The following is a 20,424-nucleotide window of genomic DNA, read 5'->3' on the forward strand; positions in this document are numbered from 1 at the left end:
CAGAAACTTCATAAACCAGTGGGTCTTCATCTTTCAAAGAAATCTGCAATGAATTTCAGGAAGACATATACAAAATGGCTAAAACTTAAATAATAATCCATTTCAGGAGCAAAAATCCAAAGACTTTCATGGCAAATCTACTCAAATTCCTACATCTTCCACACTAATCCAATAATAGCCACACCATTAATACTCTTAATACTCACATTTCTAACATTCTGCAGCCAGCAACTACTACTGTTCAAATAAACTCTGGTTCACACACTGATGTCTGGTTCACACATCAACTTGTTTCCCCCACATTTGCACTGGCTTCCCACAGAGCTGTAATATTTCTTACAAGTTTTACTGGGCTGTGGCTCACAACACAGAGAATGGATTCTCCTGTTCTGAGGATCTTGATATTTCTCTGCTGAATGAGGTGGGAGGCATTTGCGCTACAAGAATGGTAGTTGTACAATCCAACCCATTTCCAAACGCAATTTTCATTTCCCACCATAACACACACACACACACACACACACACACACACACACACAGACACGGTATCCTGCCTACAGACTCTGGATTGAGTGCCCTGAAGATTTCTCATATTTGCCATACAAGTGTTCTTGCCTCTGCTGTGAAGTCTCAGATCCTTACATGAGGAAATATAAACCCAGGATATTTATGGCCGTGTCTAGACATCACTATTTCTAAGCAGAAGCCAAAGGCAAGTGTAGCAGCAGGCATCATGACACGTGTAAGGCAAACCAAATGAGAGGATACAGTTGGTAATAAAAAGTTTTCATTTACAGTTTGGGGGGAAAAGTTGTAGGAAAGACTAGTTCTTCTGTTTCATGTGGTATTTTCTGCTATATAAACCGTACGGCAATAGGCAAACCTGAAAACCATGGAATTAAAGCCATCCAATGTTAGGCAACAGGACAATAAATAAATCCTCTCTCTTTAGACTTTAAAATATGCAACAAAATTTCGCAATTTGAGCAGGTCTGGCCATCTGCCAGGTCCATAGTAATGATTACTATGATTTGATTCAGATAAAAGTTACAAAACCTCATATAAAGTAAGCTTTTTTTGTTTTTTACATTTTATTTTTATGTAACAATAAAGACGCATTTAAATAAAATAGTATACTAATAAAAATATGGGGCTAAGAAAATAAACAGAATAAAAATGAGTATTTTTTAACAATGACTTTCAGAAACCAGGAAAGAAAATTACAGGTGGTCCTTGTTTTGGATAACGATACAATCTGTTCTAAAAATTCTTGCTTTAGAATAGCATGATGTATAATTACAAAACTAAAACTGTAAGCAATTATGAAACTAAGTAAATGAAAATTGAAAAACCTAGCACTAACAGGATATAAGGAAAGCTGTATTATACTTAAATATTGATGATGGAGCTATAAACTGATAGCCTTTCCAGGGAGCAATCTGGCCATATGTAACAAGATCTACAAGCAATTCATGCCCTCTGACCTACAGAACATACTTTGGAAACTATATCTCCTAAGGAAGTACTCTCTAAGTAAAATAAATGTAATTTGTTCAACAATGTTTATAGCAATGCTATTTATAATTGTTAACACTGAAAACAATCCAAATATCAAACCACAAGAGAATAGTTACATCAATTATGGTATAATAAAAGATGGAATTATTGATCTCAAATATCTGCTCTCTTCCTGTAAATGTCCTATCCTATCCGTTACCCTGTGACTTGTCTGGGAATCCTGAGAGATGAGTAGAAGTCCCCAACTCAATGATTTGTGGCCTGGCCACATGATGGACTTGAGCCAATGGGATATAGACAGACAATCTATTCACCACCACCACACAGTAGCTTTAAATGAAGTTACATACTTCACAACTGCCCTCAGCCAGGGGCATAGCATGTCCCATATAGGGGCTGTCCTTTAGCCTAGATCCATGAATGTGAAGCCATGCGGAGCAGTCAAGCCACCAAGAGCTACAGCCCACCCACAGCCCTCACATAACACAGACAAGAAATAAATGTTGTTGTAAATAGCTAAGATGTTGAAACCTTTTTTGTTACCATAGCAAAAACTAACAATAGTTAGTCTAATGACAATAACTTATCAAAATATGGCAAATTAGCCGGGCTCGGTGGCTCAGCCTGTAATTCCGCACCTTTGGGAGGCTGAGGTGAGTGGATTGCCTAAGCCCACGGGTTCGAGACCCGCCTGGGCAGGCGAGACCTCATCTCTACAATAAATCAAACAATTAGCCTGGCGTGGTAGTGCGTGCCTGTAATTCCGGCTACTCGGTAGGCTGAGGCGGAAGGATCGCCAGAGTCCAGCAGGTCGAGGCTGCGGTGGCCAGGAGGCCACTGCACTCCAGTCTGGGCGACAGAGTGAGACTCCAACTCAAAAAAATAAAAAATAAATAAATAAATAATTTAAAAATATGGCAAGTTATACAACAGCTGATATAAGCAAATATATATATGAAAAAAGCTTATGAAAAAGCAGAATACAAAAAGAATAGGTAGATACCAACAAGCACCAGAAATTAACTGAAAATTATGTAATCATCTATGATTTTTTTTGTCAATGAAGTATATATTCATACCTCATCGATGTCTCTGTAGCTTTTAATTCCATTTGAATGCTACCTCTCTGTAAATAAATTTTTACATATACCATATTCATAACAGAAATATTTCTATCCAATACACTTTTCTCTGCTTCAAATGATGTAAGGATTAGTGAACACTTATGACAAAAGTGAATCTAGTGTAAGGGCTATTATTCGGCCTTTGAATATATGATCTAGGGTTCAAAAATTCTTTTGCCAGACTATAAAGAAGGGGACTGTTAAAAAAAAAAAAAAAGACAAAAGCAAGAGTTAGAAGAAAGTTGCTGAGATAATCCACTTCCTAATTTTCAAATATTGTGTAAAAGTTAGATCTGGAAAACCCTCAACTATCTGAAAATAAAAACTGTGCTACCAATGAATTTGTGTTTGAAATTCCATTACATCAGTCTGATTAAAGAATCATAAAAAGCCAGGCATGGTGGCTCATGCCTATAATCCCAGCATTTTGGGAGGCTAGGGTGAGAGGATTGCATAAGCCCAGGAGTTCGAGACTAGCCTGGGCCACATAGCGAGACTTCTATCTCTACAAAAAAATTAAAAATTATCTGGGTGTGGTGGTACATGCCTGTAGTACTAGCTACTTGAGAGGCTGATTATGGAAGGTTTTCCTGTGCCCAGGACGTTGAGGCTGCGGTGGCTACGAGCAGTGTGCCACTGTACTCCAGCATGGGTGACAAAGTGAGACTCCAACTCAAAAAAAGGGGGGGGGAGGGCAGGCACAGTAGTTCATACCTATAATCTCAGCAATTTGGGAGATGGAGGCGAGAGGATTGTCTGAGTCCAGGGGTTTGAGACCAGCCTAGGCAACTTGGTGAAACCTCATCTCTACAATAAATCAAAAAAATTAGCCGGGCGTGGTGGTACATGCCTGTGGTTCCAACTACTTGAAGGTTGAGGCAGAAGGATCACCTGAGCCCAGCAGGTCGAGGTGTGGTGGCTGTGAGTGTGCCACTGCACTTCAGCCTGGGAGTCAGAATGGGACTCCAATTAAAAAAAAAAAATGTTCATAGCCATCAATCTCATTTATGAAAATTTATCGTAAAATAAATTGAATAACAATAAAAAACTATTAATATGAATAATCCTCACTATCATCTTCTACAGGACAGCAAAAAATGCAAAAAGTATATACTTTCAATAAGAAAAAAGTATAGCATATCAATTGTATGCAGAGATACTAAAAATAATAGTTATGAAGACTAAGTATGGAAAACATGCCTATATATGAAGGAGCAAATAAAACTACAACTATGTAGATATAAACAAACTGAAAAATATGAAAAAAATGTATACAGCTTGTCACAGATTTGTGGGTAGACTTACCAATTTTCAAAAAAACTGTTGTGTTACATTAAAGGGAAAAAGGTCTAATGCATGTATTTACAAAATCTCTATGTACAAAATTGCAATGAAAATTAGCAATGTCTCTCAGTTAAAAAGGAATCCGAAGTATGCTTCAAGTTTCTAAAAGCAATTTCTGTAAAGTACCTTTTTAATTAAGATGACTTGGGTTAGTAAATGAAGTATCTTAAGCATGATTTTATCATTTCTTGATAACTTGAGCTTCTCCTTAGGAACATCCATTGTTGTCCTGTATTCCCTAATTCAAAGATGATGTCTTTCAACACTGAGGAGAAGAATGGGCACCCCTGGTCGACACAAATAAATGGAAGGACTGCTAGGTCTAAATAATGTTTGCTTTTCTGCCTTTGAAAAATAGTGGTGCACAATGGTTGCAAGTAGAAGCTCTGGATTCATGCCCAGATTAGACACTAAACTCCAGCATTTACTAGTATTTGCATGCCAACAGGGTTACATAGTACACTAGTATTTATTTACTAGCTGTAGGGTCTTATGCAAGTCACTTTGCTTTTCTAAGATCTAGTTTTCTCATCTATAATAGGCCAATGATAGTGCTTACTTCACAAGGTTGTCAAGAAAGATGAACAAAGTACCTGCACATGGTAAGTACTGTACTAAATAAATGCCAGCTAATAGTGGTCTCCCTCCACTGGTCACCTAAGTTGAACTTAGGCATGCTTCTTACCACGGCCAGTAACTACCTTCAGTCTCTAATCACTTTTCCCCAATCCTCTTTCTTATGCATCACTGAAGAACTAGGCCTCCTAAGAACAGTTTAATAACTATCTAAGACAATGCTGTCCAAAAGAAATATAGCATGAATCATATTTAAGTCAGAGTCTCACTCTGTTGCCCAGTCAGGAGTGCAGTGGCATGAGCACAGTTCATGCAGCCTCGACCTCCTGGGCTCGGGCTTAGCCTCTTGAGTAGCTGAACTATAGGCACACGCCACCACTCCCGGCTAACTTTTTTTGTAGAGACAGGTCTTGCTATGGTGCATAAGCTGGTCTCGACCTCCTGGGCTCAAGCAATCCTCTCACCTCGGCCTCCCAAAGTGATAGGGCTAAGGATATGAGCCACTATGCCCAGCCAACACATACAATTTTTAATATTTTACCAGTAATGCATAAAAAGCAAATCAAGACAAGTGAAATGAATTCTGATAAGAGTTAACTCAGCATACCCAAAATATTATCATTTCAACATAAAACCAATAAAAAATTATGAGATATTATATATTCTCTTTTCATACTAAGTCTTCAAAGTCCCATGTGTATCTGATACTGACAGCAACAACTCAACTCTAACCACATTTCAAATGTTGAATGGGCACATGAGACTAATGGCCTACATTATTAATTCTGTTTTGTTTTGTTTTTTAGCATTTAAGTTTTTATTAACGTGAGTTTTTAAAAACAAGCATCTATACCAGTGTGGGTGGTGAGGTGGCAAAGAAAAGGATTCTACTGGTAATAAAGCTCCAGGTTCATGCCATCATGGATTTCATAGTCCCCCAGAGACACATGGTCCTTAAAAATCGTGTACCAGTCGGGCTCGGTGGCTCAGCCTGTAATCCCAGTGCTTTGGGAGGCTGATGTGAGTGGATTGCCTGACCCCGCGGGTTCGAGAACCGCCCGGGCAACTTGGCAAGACCTCACCTCCACAATAAATTAAAAAAAAAAAAAATTAGCTGGGCGTGGTAGCGTACGCCTGTAGTTCCAGCTACTTGGAAGGCTGAGGCGGAAGGATCGCCGGAGCCCGCGGTGGCCGGGAGCAGCCACTGCACTCCAGTCTGGGTGACGGAGTGAGACTCCAACTCAAAAAAAAAAAAAAATCGTGTACCACTTCTTCAGGCCAATCTTGTTCCAACATGTGCCAGTCTGGGCTGCAATCAGCATCTTAAGGTACCCAATGGTGTCATAGGTGTTGCATTTAACGCAGACCTTTTATCCCAGACGGTCATCACAGACAACCTCGATCATCCTGGCTGGAGCTAGAATCGCCTGGAACCTAGTGACACCACAGCCCACTCACCTGAGCGCCCAACTCCAGCCACACAGGACGCTGGGAACCAGTTGCTGATTCTTTTAAAGATTATGACCATAGGCCAGGCTTGGTGGCTCAGCCCGTAATCCCAGTACCTTGGGAGGCCAAGACGAGTAGATTGCCTGAGCCCGTGGGTTAGAGACGAAGTCTGGCCATTTGCCCAGGCTGGTCTCAAGCTTGGACAACTCGGCCAGACCATGTCTCTACAATAAACAAATAAAAAAATTAGCCAGGCATGGTAGCGCGCGCCTGTAGTTCTGGCTACTTGGAAGGCTGAGGCGGGAAGATTGCTAGAGCCCGGCAGGTCAATGCTGGGGTGGCTGTGAGCGTGCATGCCACCTGCACTCCAGCCTGGGTGATGAAGTGAGAATACAACTCAAAAAAAAAAAAAAGATTATCACCACAGAAAAAACATCTTCACCTTCAAAAACATAAAAAAGCATGTATTAATACAATGGAATATTAATGCAGCCATAAAGAAGGACAAATGTATGGACTTTGCAGCAACCTAGATGGATTTAGAGTCTATCATACTCAGTGATCTATCACAGAAACAAAAAAAACAGCGTACCATATGTCCTCACTCATAAGTGGACCTTGAACAACTATCATAGTACTATAAGAAAGGAATTGGCAGTAGTGGGAAACTGCCAGGGGAAGGGAAGATGGGATTAGCAGTTGAGGGAAACTGCCAGGGGAGGGAGGGGCACACCTTATCAACAAGGGTACCAGTATAATGAGCATTTGTATACCTAAACCTGAATTTTACCCCACATCTTTAAAATTAAAAAAATTAAAAATTAAATTTTAAAAAATGCATGTATTAAACAAACAGAAGGAAAGATGAAAGGAAAGAGAGAGGAAGAAGGGAAGAAAGGAATACAGGCACCAGGGTATACGAGGGGGAACCCAAAAATCCAAACTTTATTTATAAAAAATTGTGTATTTATTCTTACATGTTGAAACTTCAGTCACCTTCAAAGTACTCTCCGTTTGATGCAATACACCTATGAAGACGCTTTTTCCGCTGCTCAAAACAGTTTTTGAACTCACCAATTTTGATGCCTTTTAGTGCTTCTGCCGTTTTGTCACTCGGGGTGAGATCAGGTGAATAGGGAGGGTTGTGTGGGCGGGTTGTTCCTGTAAATTACCCATCATGAAAGGGGTAAATGCATTGAAAGATTCTCCAAAAAAAAAAATTCACTGAAGCCGAATGCTACCTCTCGCAATTTCTGAGCCGAATGTAGTGATGAAGAATTTCGGCTATAGGGTCAGAGAGAACAGGTTCAAATGCCACTTCTTCCACTTAGTGGCTATGAGACTTGACCAAATAACCTCTTTAACTTTCCTTTCATCGAGGATAAACTACAGATAAAAATAGCACCTCTTTCTGTTATAAGTTCAAAGGTTACAGAAGAAAAGGGGTTTCGATACATACAGCTCTGCTTTATAAAAGGCCAGAGGGGAAAATGGATAAAAGGAGTACTCAACAAATTAGCCTGACATAAGTAAAGAGGTCACGGTGGAGAAAAACCGTTCATATTATATTCACAATGCCTGTTACGTGCCCAATTACACGAAACAATTTAAACAGAGGCAGCTATTAATAAAATAATTGCAATGGCATTTCTAAAGCCCTCAGTGGCTTATACCTCCCCAGTCTGCCTGCTTGCTTCTTGGCAATCCTGTCAGTGAAGGGGGTGGAGGAGGGCTGAAGGCCAGAATTTGTAGAACCAAGATTTTTTCCATAGTGCATGTATTAAGCACATTTTCTGGCCTCAGTAAGACAGACTATTGAATATATTTGAATCTTTCTTCAAGGATGAGGTTCCTGTCGTGCCTCAAGTTTAATCTGAACATTAAAGTTAGTTCTGGTCTGCTAATGGAGACATTAAATGTTTAACAATCCAAGTCACCATCGAAATTAAATGCTGCATTTCTTAAAGACAACAAACATGTCTTCTCTATTCCAAGTACCTTCTAAACCAAGAGCACTCTAGTAAGTATTCTATGTCATATAGGGGTCCCTTGAGATTACAGGTGTTCCATAAAATTGAATTCCTTTTTTTTTAAATCCATATTAAAATGAATTTGGCTTTGAAACACTTTTGTTTACTGACGAACTTCTCAGAGCCTTTAATACACTAACGTACAGATGTCAAAGTGCTGTGCTAAGTCATTATTACAACTTTTAACAGTCTATAAATGGGAAAAAATAATTCAAACCAAGAACTAAATGACAAGGAGATAACCTAGTTATCACATGGGACTAGTCTTCCTCTGCAGACCGCTGTACTGCATTTCTGGCCTGATGTGCTATTCACTGTGCAGTTCTTCCTTTTACCATACCTGAAAAGACACTAATTTTAAATACATAGATGGTAGTGAACCTACTAGAAGCCTCCAAATGGAGATGATTTATTCCAAAGAATGGGTGGGGGGAGTGAGGAAGGGAGTTGGGAGGAGGAAAGAGAGGAGGAAGGGAGGAAACTGGTCTGAATAACTTACTAAATATTACTTCATATTCACAGGCAAAGCTAAAATTCCTAAACACATTCACAAGGCTGTAGGGACACAAAGCACACACTTGTACCTAGTCAGGGACTCAGAAAATAAACCTCATTTTAAAAACAACCAAACAGCTGCTCAGCAGAAGTACAGCACAAATCATCCTCTCCAGCTTTTATTTTTAGATGCTTCTTAAGTAAAACAATAATTTTCTAAAGAATATAATTAAGATCGGTAGGTGTCATTTTATTATTTTGGAGTTTTAATTCATTTTATATCCATCACACGTTTTCCCTCATAAATCACATAATTATATAATATTCCATAATAAATTCTTTACCTTTAAATAAAAGAACTGATATGATCTTTTAAAAAATATACCCATTTAAAAAGCACAATCCACCTAAGATGTTAGTTAGTATAACCTAGGGATCTAAACAGAGTCTAAAAGTCAGCTCCATTTTTCAAATGATAATTTGGAGACTTGCTTATGTTTGAAAAAAAAAATGTGCACCTTCATCATCTAAAGCATATTTCACAAAACATATAATGGAAAAGAATATGCCTAATAGATCACAGTATTTCCTTGGCAGAAGAGAATGCTAATTGCCTCCTGGAGTCTTAAATGAAACCTAATTGCTGGCTTGAGCTGTCACCACTGACCCTGGTAACAGACTGGTGCACCCTTCATAAACCTAATACAGCATAATCCTCCTTCATTATGGTTATTACAGCTCTGTAGTGGGACACGTCTGCCACAAAAATAAACTCTGTAGCCTCCCCTCTAAATGGATGTGTCACTTCCCCATCCCAAGCAAGCAGCAATGGTGGCAGAAGTCACCCTTTACAACAAATGGTATCACTTCACAGCCTAGGGCAACTTCCAAAGGTAGACTCACACACACCTAAAGACACTCCTACAGAAACCATAAACACACACCATGGTGATGGGAGGAAAAAAAAAGAGGAGAAGCATGAATAGTTATATATATTTTTTAAAGAGGCCAGGCATGGTGGCTCACACTTATAACCCCAGCATATTGGGAGGTGGAGGTGGGAGGATCACTTTAGCCCAGGAATTTTTGGCCAGCCTGGGCAACATAGTAAGACCTTGTCTCTATTTTTAAAAAATAAAATTAAAAATTAAAAACTCACCATAAAGCAAATGAAGAAAGCAGAAGAAATAATATCTAAAACAGATTATAGGTTTGAATTAAGAAACCCATGTGTTAATCTAGTAGATTTACAATCAAAATTTCAGATACTGGGTGAAAGAGATATTCTCTTCAACATGTTTTGAAGTTTTTTTGGATCTATTTTTTAATTACTTCAATTAAAAACATTTATCTTACATCTATTACTCAGCAATTCCTCAAACATCTACTCTGCACCAGGTACCAAGAACCCAAGGAGAAATAAATTACAAAACATGTCCTCTAAGAGTTCACAATTTTGGGATGAGGGATGAGCAAACTATTATAGCACACCGTGATGCACACCATAGTCAAGGATGTGTACTGTACCACAGGAAGACACATTAGGTGACAATGAATTATCCCTAATAACAAAAGGGAATGGCAGCTGGCCATAGTGGCTCATACTTGTAACCCCAGTACTTCGGGAGCCCAGGGGTTTGAGACCAGCCGAGGCAGCAAAGTAAGACCTCGTCTCTACCAAAATAAAAATAAAAAACAAAAAAATAAGCTGGGCATGGTGGTGTGCACCTGTGTAGTCCCAGCTACTCAGAAGGCTGAGGTGGAAGGATTGCCTGAACCCAGGAGGTTGATGCAGCAGTGAGCCGTGATCACGTCACTGCACTCCAGCCTGGGTGACAGAGTGAGATACTGACTCAGAAAAAGGGGGGGGATGTCAGATAAAACATCCAAAAGACATAAAAACCACACTACACACTAAAGAATGAGTAGGCGATTACCATGTGACCAGAAGTAAAAAGGAATTCCAGGGAGAAGTAGCAACAGCATGAGTCAAAGCAGCGAGGTTCCGACCCTGATAAATGTTTGGAGAAGAAGGACAGGGAGCCAAGAGATGCCTAGAGAGAGGCCACACAAGGCTAGGAGGTTAGGTGGGATCAAGCACCATGCAGAGCCTGGAGTGCTCTGCTAAACCATAGGCAATTTGGTGAGGTTTTTTAAATTAAGTATGTTAGAAGTGGGAATATAATAAACCTACATGTTCCCATCACCAAGCTTAGGAAACTAAACAATATCCCATCTTCATCCTCACCTTCACTCCTGCCCCCTATACTCTATATTTAAATGGCGTTTATCCTTTCAGCATTTCCTTACACCTTTACTACATATAATTTATCCCTACACAGTAAAAAATGGCAAGAAAGACTGTAAGCAGAAGATTGAAAACATCAGACGTGTCTTAGACTCTGTAACATAGCAGGTGAACTGGTTCCCATAATACGACAGAGGGCAGCTTACACCAAGTGCTGCCGCGACATATGTCTTCCCTGAAGGACTGTCAGTATAAAGCAGGGAGGGCAGCCTCAGACAAAGAGCCAGCAACCTGCATGAATAGTTCCAGGTGAGCACAAGCAGAAGCGAAGTGACAACCTACAACCTGTGCTGGGAAAGACGTGGAAGAGTGAGGCGGGTGGCAGTTCCCAGGCAGCTGACAAGCTAATGAAGGGATGAGGCAGGTTCAGGACAGAAAGCACAGTGAGGTCAATGTCAAGAGCAGAATGGCTGAATGGCCTGACCCAGAGGGAGACCAGGGAAGGCTGCTGAGAGAAAGTGGTATTTAAGGAGGACTTTGAGGGATGGATTTGATAGGCAACGGAGAGTGCTAGGATTCCTGGACAAGGAAACAGCATGACTATAGGTGAAAAATGATTGGGTCTGTTCAGGAAACACCTGCAGCTTGGCAGAACCCTGAGGAACAGCGGGACATAAATCTGAAGAAATCAGAGGTCCACTTGGGGATTATTTGTGGAGAACCCGAAATATCAAGCTGAAGTATAGACGTAATTCATGACAAATTCACTTTCGTGACCATGAAATCTGCCTTAATCCCCTTTACTTGAGAACTAACATAATGGTGAGAGCTGGGCTTGTGATTTGGGGGTAACATCAATATCACGGCTACTTATTATAGTGCTATAAGTAGAACAGGCTGTTTTGGTTATGGGCAGGCTGGCAAATCTGCCTTGACATGGTGCCATTGAGTCTGTCTGTGTCTCGCTCACTTTAAAAATCAGTAACTTGGGAGTTTGAGTTACAAGGAATTCTGTCTTTCTTTTATAGAACATACTAAAGAAAATAATGCATATGAAGGAAATTAAGCATATATGTATTTTTTGACTTGGAGACTCACTCTGTCACCCAGGCCACTCTCATGGCCACTGCAGCCTTGATCTGCTGGGCTCAAGCGATCCTTCCACCTCAGCCTTCCAAGCAGCTGGAACTACAGGCACGCACCACCACACCCGGCTAATTTTTTGATTTATTGTAGAGATGAGGTCGCCAAGTTGCCCAGGCTGGTCTCAAATCCCTAGACTCAGGCAGTTCTCTCACCTCTGTCTCCCAAAGTGCTGGGATTACAGGCTTGAGCCACTGCGCCCAGTCCAGCATATTTCAGTCAATATATCTAAACCTGTAAAAACAACTTAGTTTTAGGTCTTAACGTCAAATTTTCCTGCTTACTAGCCCTTCTGTGATATTTATACCCCCCGATCTGCAATATTTCTTAGGTTTGAAAAATGAGAGAAAAATTACCATGTTTCTGAAATATCCAAGTAAAACGAAACAACATTAAAAACCATAGTAGTAGCCAGGCACGGTGGCTCACATTTTGGGAGACATAGGTGAGAGAGAACTGCCTGAGCCCACAGGTTCGAGACCAGTCTGGGCAACTTGGCAAGGCCTCGTCTCTACGATAAATCAAAAAATTAGCTGGGAGTGGTGTCACGTGCCTATAATTCCAGCTACTTGGAAGGGTGAGGCAGAAGGACTGCCTGAACCCAGTTGCAGTGGCCATAAGTGTGCCACTGAACTCCAGCCTGTGTGCAGAGTGAGTCTCCAAAAAAAAAAAAAAAACCATAGTATGATAACTTAGGACAAAAAGATGTGATTTGTCTCTTCAAATGAACAAATACACATAAGACGTATATAATAAATAGCACTGATGACCAGGCACGGTGGCTCACACCTGTAATCCCAACACTTTGAGAAGTTTAATTAGGTGGACTGCTTGAGCTCAGGAGTGTGAGAATAATCTGGACAACACGGCAAAACTTAATCTCTACAAAAACATGAAAAAATCAGCTGGGCAGAGCAATGTACACCTGTAGTCCCAGTTACTCAGGATGCTGAAGCAGAATGATGGCTTGAACCTGAGAGATCCAGGCTGCAGAGAGCCTCATGATAGGGCCACTGTACTCCAGAATGAGACCCCGAATAAAAAACAAAGATATAATTTTCCCAGATCATAATAATTATTTATTAGGGAATAAGTAATAAATTCCAAACCAAGGTGGCCTCTCAACCCTCAACTTAGCATTTCAGAAATGCATTCATTCACTGGTTCTATATACACTCTTTAAAAAAATCAACTCCATTTCATTATCTGCAAATTGGCAAAAATACCATAATAGCATCAACATGGCTATTGCCATCCCACCTCCAAATAGGGTGAAATAAGTAAGAGCCTTTATCCAGAGAAGCTTGTAACTTATTAGAGGAGACAGGGGAGTAAAGAAGTATAATTTGGTGAATTTACCAATGTAGGTAATTTATAAGTGCTAAGGGGCTATAAAGAAAGGAACGCTTCACTGGTAGTGGGGAAGAGCAGAGCAAAGGTGAGGCTTTAGCTGAATCACAGGGACTAAGCAGGCAGGAAGGGGAGAGGCTACTATGGGTCTGAATATAACAAAGGGGAGGGGAACTAAATACTACTGTTAGGTGTGCCAGCATAGAAGGAAAAGAAGAGAAGCATGTGGAAGAGCAGCATAAACAGTGAGGAACAGCAGCAGAAGTAGTCAGGAAGTCATATCATAATGAGAGTAAGAAGTGAAAGACTCATGTTCAAAAAGAGTTTTTTCTTTTAGATTGGAAAATATAATTGATTTACAAAGTAAATGAGAGAGAGGGGATTCACCTCCCCAAAGTAGGGGAAGGGGTCAAAGCCAGGAAACACGGCAATGGCCATAGTTCAAAGAGCATATGGCCACACCACAGTCTAGTAAAGCAATGGCTGCAGCAATGGCTAAAATGTTTTCAAATTTGTGCTTTTAAAAATTCTTTTGCAGTACTGAAAGAATAAATGAAGAATGTATGAATGACAGTCTTTAATGCTTGTCTTTGTCAGTTTTCTGTTGCTATAACAGAAGAAAACAGACTGGGTGATTTATAAAGAGCAAATGTTTATTTGGCTCGCAGTTCTGGAGGCCGGGAAATCCAAGAGCATGGCATCAGCATCTGGAGAGAGTCATCCCCTGGCAGAAGGCAGAAGGCGCAATTGAGTGCAGGAGACCAAGAAAGGCATCGGGGCCTGACTTGCTTTCGAACAACCCACTTTCATGATAACAGGCACGGCAGGTCACACCTACAATCTCAGTACTTTGGGAGGTTTAAGAAGGAGAACTGCTTGAGCCTAGGAATTCGAACCAGTCTATGCAACATAGTGAGACCTCATCACTACAAAAAAAAAAAATCAAAAAATTAGCCAGGCATATGGGCATGAGCCTGTGCTATTCAGGAGGGATCACTTGAACCCAGAAGGTCAAGACTGCTGTGAGATGTGATCATGTCACTGCACTACAGCCTGAGAAATAGAGTGAGACCCTAACTAAAAAAAAAAAAAAAAAAAGAAAGAAAGAAAGAAAAGAAAACAAACCTAATGCTAATCCCTTCATAAGGGATCCTCCTGCTCACCTCTAAAAGATCCCACGTCCTAATACTGTTACAATGGCAATCAAATGTCAACATGAGTTTTGGAGGGGACAATCAAAATATAGCAATATTCTTGGGGATAGAAGGCAGCAAACTGAAGATATTTTAGAGACTCAAACTCAAAGGACCTAATCACTAATGGGATTTCCTATCAGGGTTTGAAAAAGGAACTGAGGGTGCTAAGAAAAAAATGACATGTTGAAGAAAACGCCAAGTGCCTGCTTAAGCAACCAACGCAATAGATGGTGATGTCACTGAGGTAGGAAATACAGAATCAGGAAATACAAAATATGTTTTGTGGCAAGAAACTGGAAGAGTTCAATTTGAGACAGGTGGTATCTGTCATGTGTACTGGATACACAGAAAAACAGAAGCGCCAGATAAACACAACTGTTTGGTAGCAAGCAAAGAGGTCTGGATTGGAGATGAAAACCAAACAGATCTATTAAAATGGAAACCAAGCAGATCCATTAAAATAAAAACATAAAATTCATGCTCTGCATAAACCTGGCTAGGAATAAATAGTCACTAAGTGCCGCTCACCTCTCTGCAGCTCCAAAGCAACCAGGAACAGAATCACTCAAACCAACCCTGTGAAAAAGTTAAGTAACCACCATACCAGGCCTGAGGAACAGGAGTGGATGGACCAAAGAAGGTTTCTAAGTTCTCAGCTCAGGTTCTCAAAACGCAGCTGGTCAGGACCAGGAACATCAGCATCACCTGGGAACTCCTTGGAAATGGAAGTTCTCAGGCCCACTTCAAACATTCTGCATCAGAAACTAGGGTGGGTATGGAGAGCCGCAACCTGTGTCTAACAAGTCCTCCAGGTGATTCTGATGCTCACTAGATGTTGGGATATACGGCCTTAGTTAATCCCTTAATTACTTGAGAGGAATGGACTGCCAAGGAAATAACTCCCACAGTTGGATTTCCAAAGACACAAAGAAATTAAGTACACACTTCACACAAATATATGCATTGGAAATTTTGCTTATTTTCAACAATGAGTAATTTTTCCCTGTGAGCTCAAAACTTGTAAATCAAAATAGATCAAGTCAGTGGCCCACACAGTAATTTAAGAACACATTTCAACACTGAAAATCTCAAACACGACAAATGTGAAGAGGACAGTCTACTACTTAGAGGATACTACACCACCAAAGGATCCCCTTCTCATTTTCCCTGTTGACCAGCATCAAGCATTTATAGGATGGTCAGCTAGGGTTACCAACTCTGTGGATATGCAATAGTCCTCTGGGTCAAGCTAATTGACCAGGCTCAGGATAAAATTCTTGACCTGGGCCTAATTTAGCCCCTTAAGAAACTAAGCTAGATCATTCACATATCAAATATTACATGTAAGATTGATCTAAGAATGGCTATATATATTTTTTCCCCCAAAAGCACACACTATGAAGAAAATCAAATGAAAGCTTGATGGGAGGGAAAGTCAACAAATACAGAACAGGAAAAAAAGAGGAAATTTTTCTCAGCAATGTTAATATGCTACTTATTATTCAGCTTATACCCATAACCACCCCAACACACAAAAAGGCACTTTGTCACTATTACCTTTTCTCCTCAGCTACTCTAAGACCTTTATCCACATGCATTGCATCATATTCTTTCACTCAGAATTATAACTCCAATATTGTTCATTTTCATAATCAGTGTGCATGCAACGTATGACAAAGATATTGCTAGTTTAAGCAAGATGCATTTCCTCTCCCCTCCCATTGCAAAAATCCCAGCCACACCTGCATTTTTCCTAAGCTTTCTCCCCCTGACCCTTCAAAGAGGTAAGGTACCCCTCATATTACCTCTGGGCCTGCATGCGATCCTGCAAGCAAGATTTAACCAATCTTTTGCCATTCATTCTGCTTCAAGAATGCTGCATATACTACACACCTGCCCTACTGCAAGCTGTTCCTTTCTTTTAACAGTCCCTCCCACTGGGAGGCTGATAATGAAGATCAATGAGTTAATGTTTGTCAGATACTTCAGACTTCTCAGATTAAAGGCAACATTAAAAGTTCAAGCAACCGGTGGCTGGCATTACACTAGAGATGTTGCAGCTAACTCTTTAAAGAAGGAAATCAAGGCTGCAAAGATACATTCAGCTTGCTTTTGTACTCTTATTAAAGGCAGGCAGAATTAGTCTAACATTCTCTGATTAACTAGATTTCCATTTAGAAATGTAAGAATGCTTATATAATACACTGGGCCTTGATTATAGTAAGAAGTATTCAGAGAAAAGGATCGCTTTCTCTGCCTTTCTTCTCTAAGTGGTTTTGCCTCCTCAAACTTCACTGCCTGGTCTATAGCTCTCAATCTCCTCCTCTGTGAGGGAACACATGGCAGCTGCCAGCCAACATGTTTGTTTTGAGCCAACAGACTAAAAAAAAAGTCAAAGACAAAGCTTTATGTGTATATTGAGGCACGCATGTGAATTCAGGCTGCTGGAAAAAAATAACACAAAGAGCACATTCATGGGCACAAACAACTCCTTGAACATGTAAATGGCCATTCTTGACCCTCTCTGTGTGAAGTGCTGTGATACAGCATTACACTGAATTATCCAGAAATACTCTGGCAAGCTACATACTACTGGCTCCAACTTGCAGGTGAAGAAACTGAGACTCAGAAGGGTTATGAAGTTCATCCAAAATCACACAGCTAAAAAAAAATGGCAGAACTGGAATTCACACCTATCTGTATTTCAAACTCCCAAGCCTGACCCCCGGCTTCAGCACACTGACTGGCAGGAAAAACTGCACAACTTGGCACACACACTGCTTGAACCACTCGTGGGACGCAGTCATGTAAATCAGTAAGAGGAGATCAAGAAGCTTATTTTAGACATTAACTCAAACCTCCTTTCTACCAAAGCTTTTGTGATTGTTTTCCCTCACTCCTTAATTAACTAATTATTTCATCTTATCTCTTTTCCCTGCCTCATCTCTAGCAAAGTGCATAGCACTGTTCTGAGACACTTGGTGATGAAGTAATGAGTCCAAGTGCAAGAATTTGTTCATATTCTTATTTGAAAAGGTCAAGAATATGGAACCCAGGTGGGCTATAATATGCAATCAAAGGGTTGATGTTTGTTTCCCCCGGAGCATATTTAAACCCCTAATAAGGAAGGAAGGAACAGAAAAATAAAAAATCCTTATAGTTCTTGACACTTGACATCCACCCAGAGCAAGTAAGAATGATGGTTCTTCCATATTAAAAGAGTCTAGCTGTTCTTTCTATTACAGCTGTGACACAGTATGCTCAGACCTGAATAACTCAAGTGTTACTAATAATTATGTGTTTAAGTCAATTTTGGAAACCGGGCAGTTACCTGAGATTAGCAGGAAAGGGTTTCCCTGCAGCCATGTCTCTAATGCAGGTTCTACCCCTTCAGGAAAACTTCTATGAAAGGGCTGTTCTTAAGATAAGAAAAGATGCTGGTAGAGGGGCCTGGATAAACACCCAAAGTTGTAGGAAGTCAGCGTGCTCCTCCCGCTCTGATATACTGGCCTGAGGTCACTGAAAGCTAGATAACTGCCACCTCACCCAGGACTCAGCCACTATGAACAATATACTACAAACGCCACTTCAGCCCAGTGAAGAGACACCCTTGAAAGGCAAACCAAGTACAAAATGCTACTGCACTATAAGAAACTTCTAGGCAGGATTTGCTGGATCCTGTGCCATTAGGCTACAAAAACCTGCAGGAACATACAGTGCATTCAGTTTTCATAAAGTTTCAGAGAAAGGAATAGTAGTCCTTTCAACTGTGCTAAAGCAATAACAATGACTTTTAAAAGCACAGAATAACAAACTTAGTGACACGTAGATGAACTAATTCTGCACATCATGGCCATTCAGATTAGGCAAAAGAGATCATGCCATTCAGCTCCTACTCATTAAGACTGCCATTTCGATGGCACAAGCTTTTCACTCCAGCACCAAACAATAAGGTAACCTTGTAATACAAGGTCTATAAGGCTGCAGTATTATCCCCATCTACTTCTGTCAAGTGGCTCTTTGCAAAGAAATCAATACTATTTTAGTGAAACCCAGCATGGGCCAATTAAAATTTGGATAACCATACAACAGCAGCCTGTGGTAGAAACAGCAGCAGGCGTGAAGGTGTGGCCAAAGAGGGAGACTGTGACTCCTCTGGAAGTTACTTGTGATTCCCGTAATGGGTAACGTGCTTCTAGCTTAATTTCTGATATTAGGAGGTGAGGAGAATGCTATCCCAGCAACACAACACCAACCTGGCCATAAATCCCCCGCAGGCCCTCAGAGAGCTAGGTATGACCAAATTGCACTCACTCTGCACCAGCTGTTTCCTCTACCTGAAATACTCTCCTAGTGAACACCGCCTACCAGTGCACACCTCACCTCCTGGTCTGCCGGAGTCTCTCACAGAACCCCTCTTCCGCGGCGCTGAAAGATCAGTCATTGGGTTTGCTGCACCAGGCTGCAGACTGCTGCACTGTGATCTTGTTCAGCATCTTTCTATCCCCTATTGCTAGCAGCGTAGAAGCTCATTACTGGGTTTGTTGAATGAATGAGTGAACGAATCCATTTCAAAAAAGTTAACACAACTGTGGAAACCGTAACTGTACATGCCTCCCGCAGTCTAGAGATTCTTCACCTTCACCAAGAACCTGAAACAGCCAGTCCTTCACAGATTGAAGTTGAAATCCTACAATCTCTGTAAATTGCAGGAGGGAATGGGGGCTGTGGGTAACAGAAACTGAAGGAAGTGTGAGGGAAAAGAAAGTAGAGACAGAGCTACCTCTGTCTGTTCCCTCCCAAAAAAAAAAAGATAGAAAAAACCCACTTACAAGTATCCAAAGCCGAGATTTGGGGGTCACGTGAGGAAGGGGGGTTATTAATACTCAGAACTTTGAAAATCTGAGGTGGAGACCGGGTCCGAAATTATGGGGCCGCAACTTTTTCGCATGAGCCAGCCCGACCACCCAAGTAGGAGCCTAGACGCCCAGGAGTTCGGTGGCACCGCTGGGGCCTAGTGGGAGAGCATGAAAACTCCGTTCCCTCCTGAGATCTGGTCCCCGTGGGGGAAAGTGGGGGCGTCGGAGAGCTGCGTCCCCCTACCTCAGCAACAGTCGAAACGTCGTCCACCTTCTCACCCTCCCGCCCCCACGGTCTGGGTATCTACGGCTGCCTCTTCCAGGCCCGCTCAGGTCCCCAAAGCGCAGAAGAGAACCCAGAGAGGGGGCGAGGGCGTGGGTTTAGGCGCAAACTCCCCGGGCGGCGTTCACCTTCCAGCTCACTCCCGGGACCAGCCGAGCGCCTCGCCGCGGGCCGCTCCCACCGCGCAACAACACCCCGGCGGCCCGGCCACCTCGCGCCCCCGCTGCCCTGCCAGGCGTCCCGGGCCGCCGATCGCAAGTTGTCGTGGCCAGCCTTGGCCCGAGTCGCCCGCAAGGCGTCCAGAGCGCCGAGGCGGCCCCCAACTCCGGGCCTGACTCCTCCGCCTCGGACGGGGCTTACCTGCTTACATGGCCCGCGCCGTGCCCCAGAGTCCCGCGCGGAAAGGCTGTCCCTCGCGGTGGCGAAGCCCCGATTCCCCACGGAACTGATTCCAGGGGCTGGCGGAGGAGGGGCGAGGGCAAGGAGCCGGCGGAGGCGAAAGGGGAGGGAGGTTTCCGCCGCGATCCCGGCGCAGGGGCGCACCGGAGGGGGAGAGGAGGAAAGCCCAAGCGCGGGGCTGTCCCGCCCGAGGGGCGCCGGGGCGAGGAGGCCGGGAAGGGTGGGCGAGGTGGGATGGGACGGACCGCCAGCGGCCACTTTGTGTCCACGGCTGCCCGAGGACCTGAGCCGGGAGGGAAGGCGGCCCAGCCCGGAGGAGCGCCGCAACCTGCCCCCGAGACTGCGCCCACCCGGCGGAGAAAAAGTTGGGCAGAACTTTGAGGGGCCGGGAGAGCCAGAGCGGCAGGAAA

The 20,424-nt window shown here is 42.2% G+C and overlaps 1 protein-coding gene and 1 pseudogene across 1 annotated transcript in view; both read right to left on the reverse strand.

Annotated features, from left to right (window-relative positions):
- Positions 1-20,377, reverse strand: part of PTPN14 (protein tyrosine phosphatase, non-receptor type 14) — a 189,759-nt gene extending 169,382 nt beyond the window's left edge. The window contains exon 1 of the mRNA XM_021718594.1: positions 19,976-20,377. The gene's annotated coding sequence lies outside the window, so the exon portion shown is untranslated. The remainder of the gene's footprint in view (positions 1-19,975) is intronic.
- LOC110596717 lies at positions 5,450-5,968 on the reverse strand (annotated as a pseudogene).
- Positions 20,378-20,424: the final 47 nt, after the last annotated feature.

Source organism: Carlito syrichta, unplaced genomic scaffold (assembly GCF_000164805.1).
Source record: "Carlito syrichta isolate Samal-C Ts95f unplaced genomic scaffold, Tarsius_syrichta-2.0.1 Scaffold312893, whole genome shotgun sequence".
Classification (NCBI taxonomy): Eukaryota; Metazoa; Chordata; class Mammalia; order Primates; family Tarsiidae; genus Carlito; species Carlito syrichta.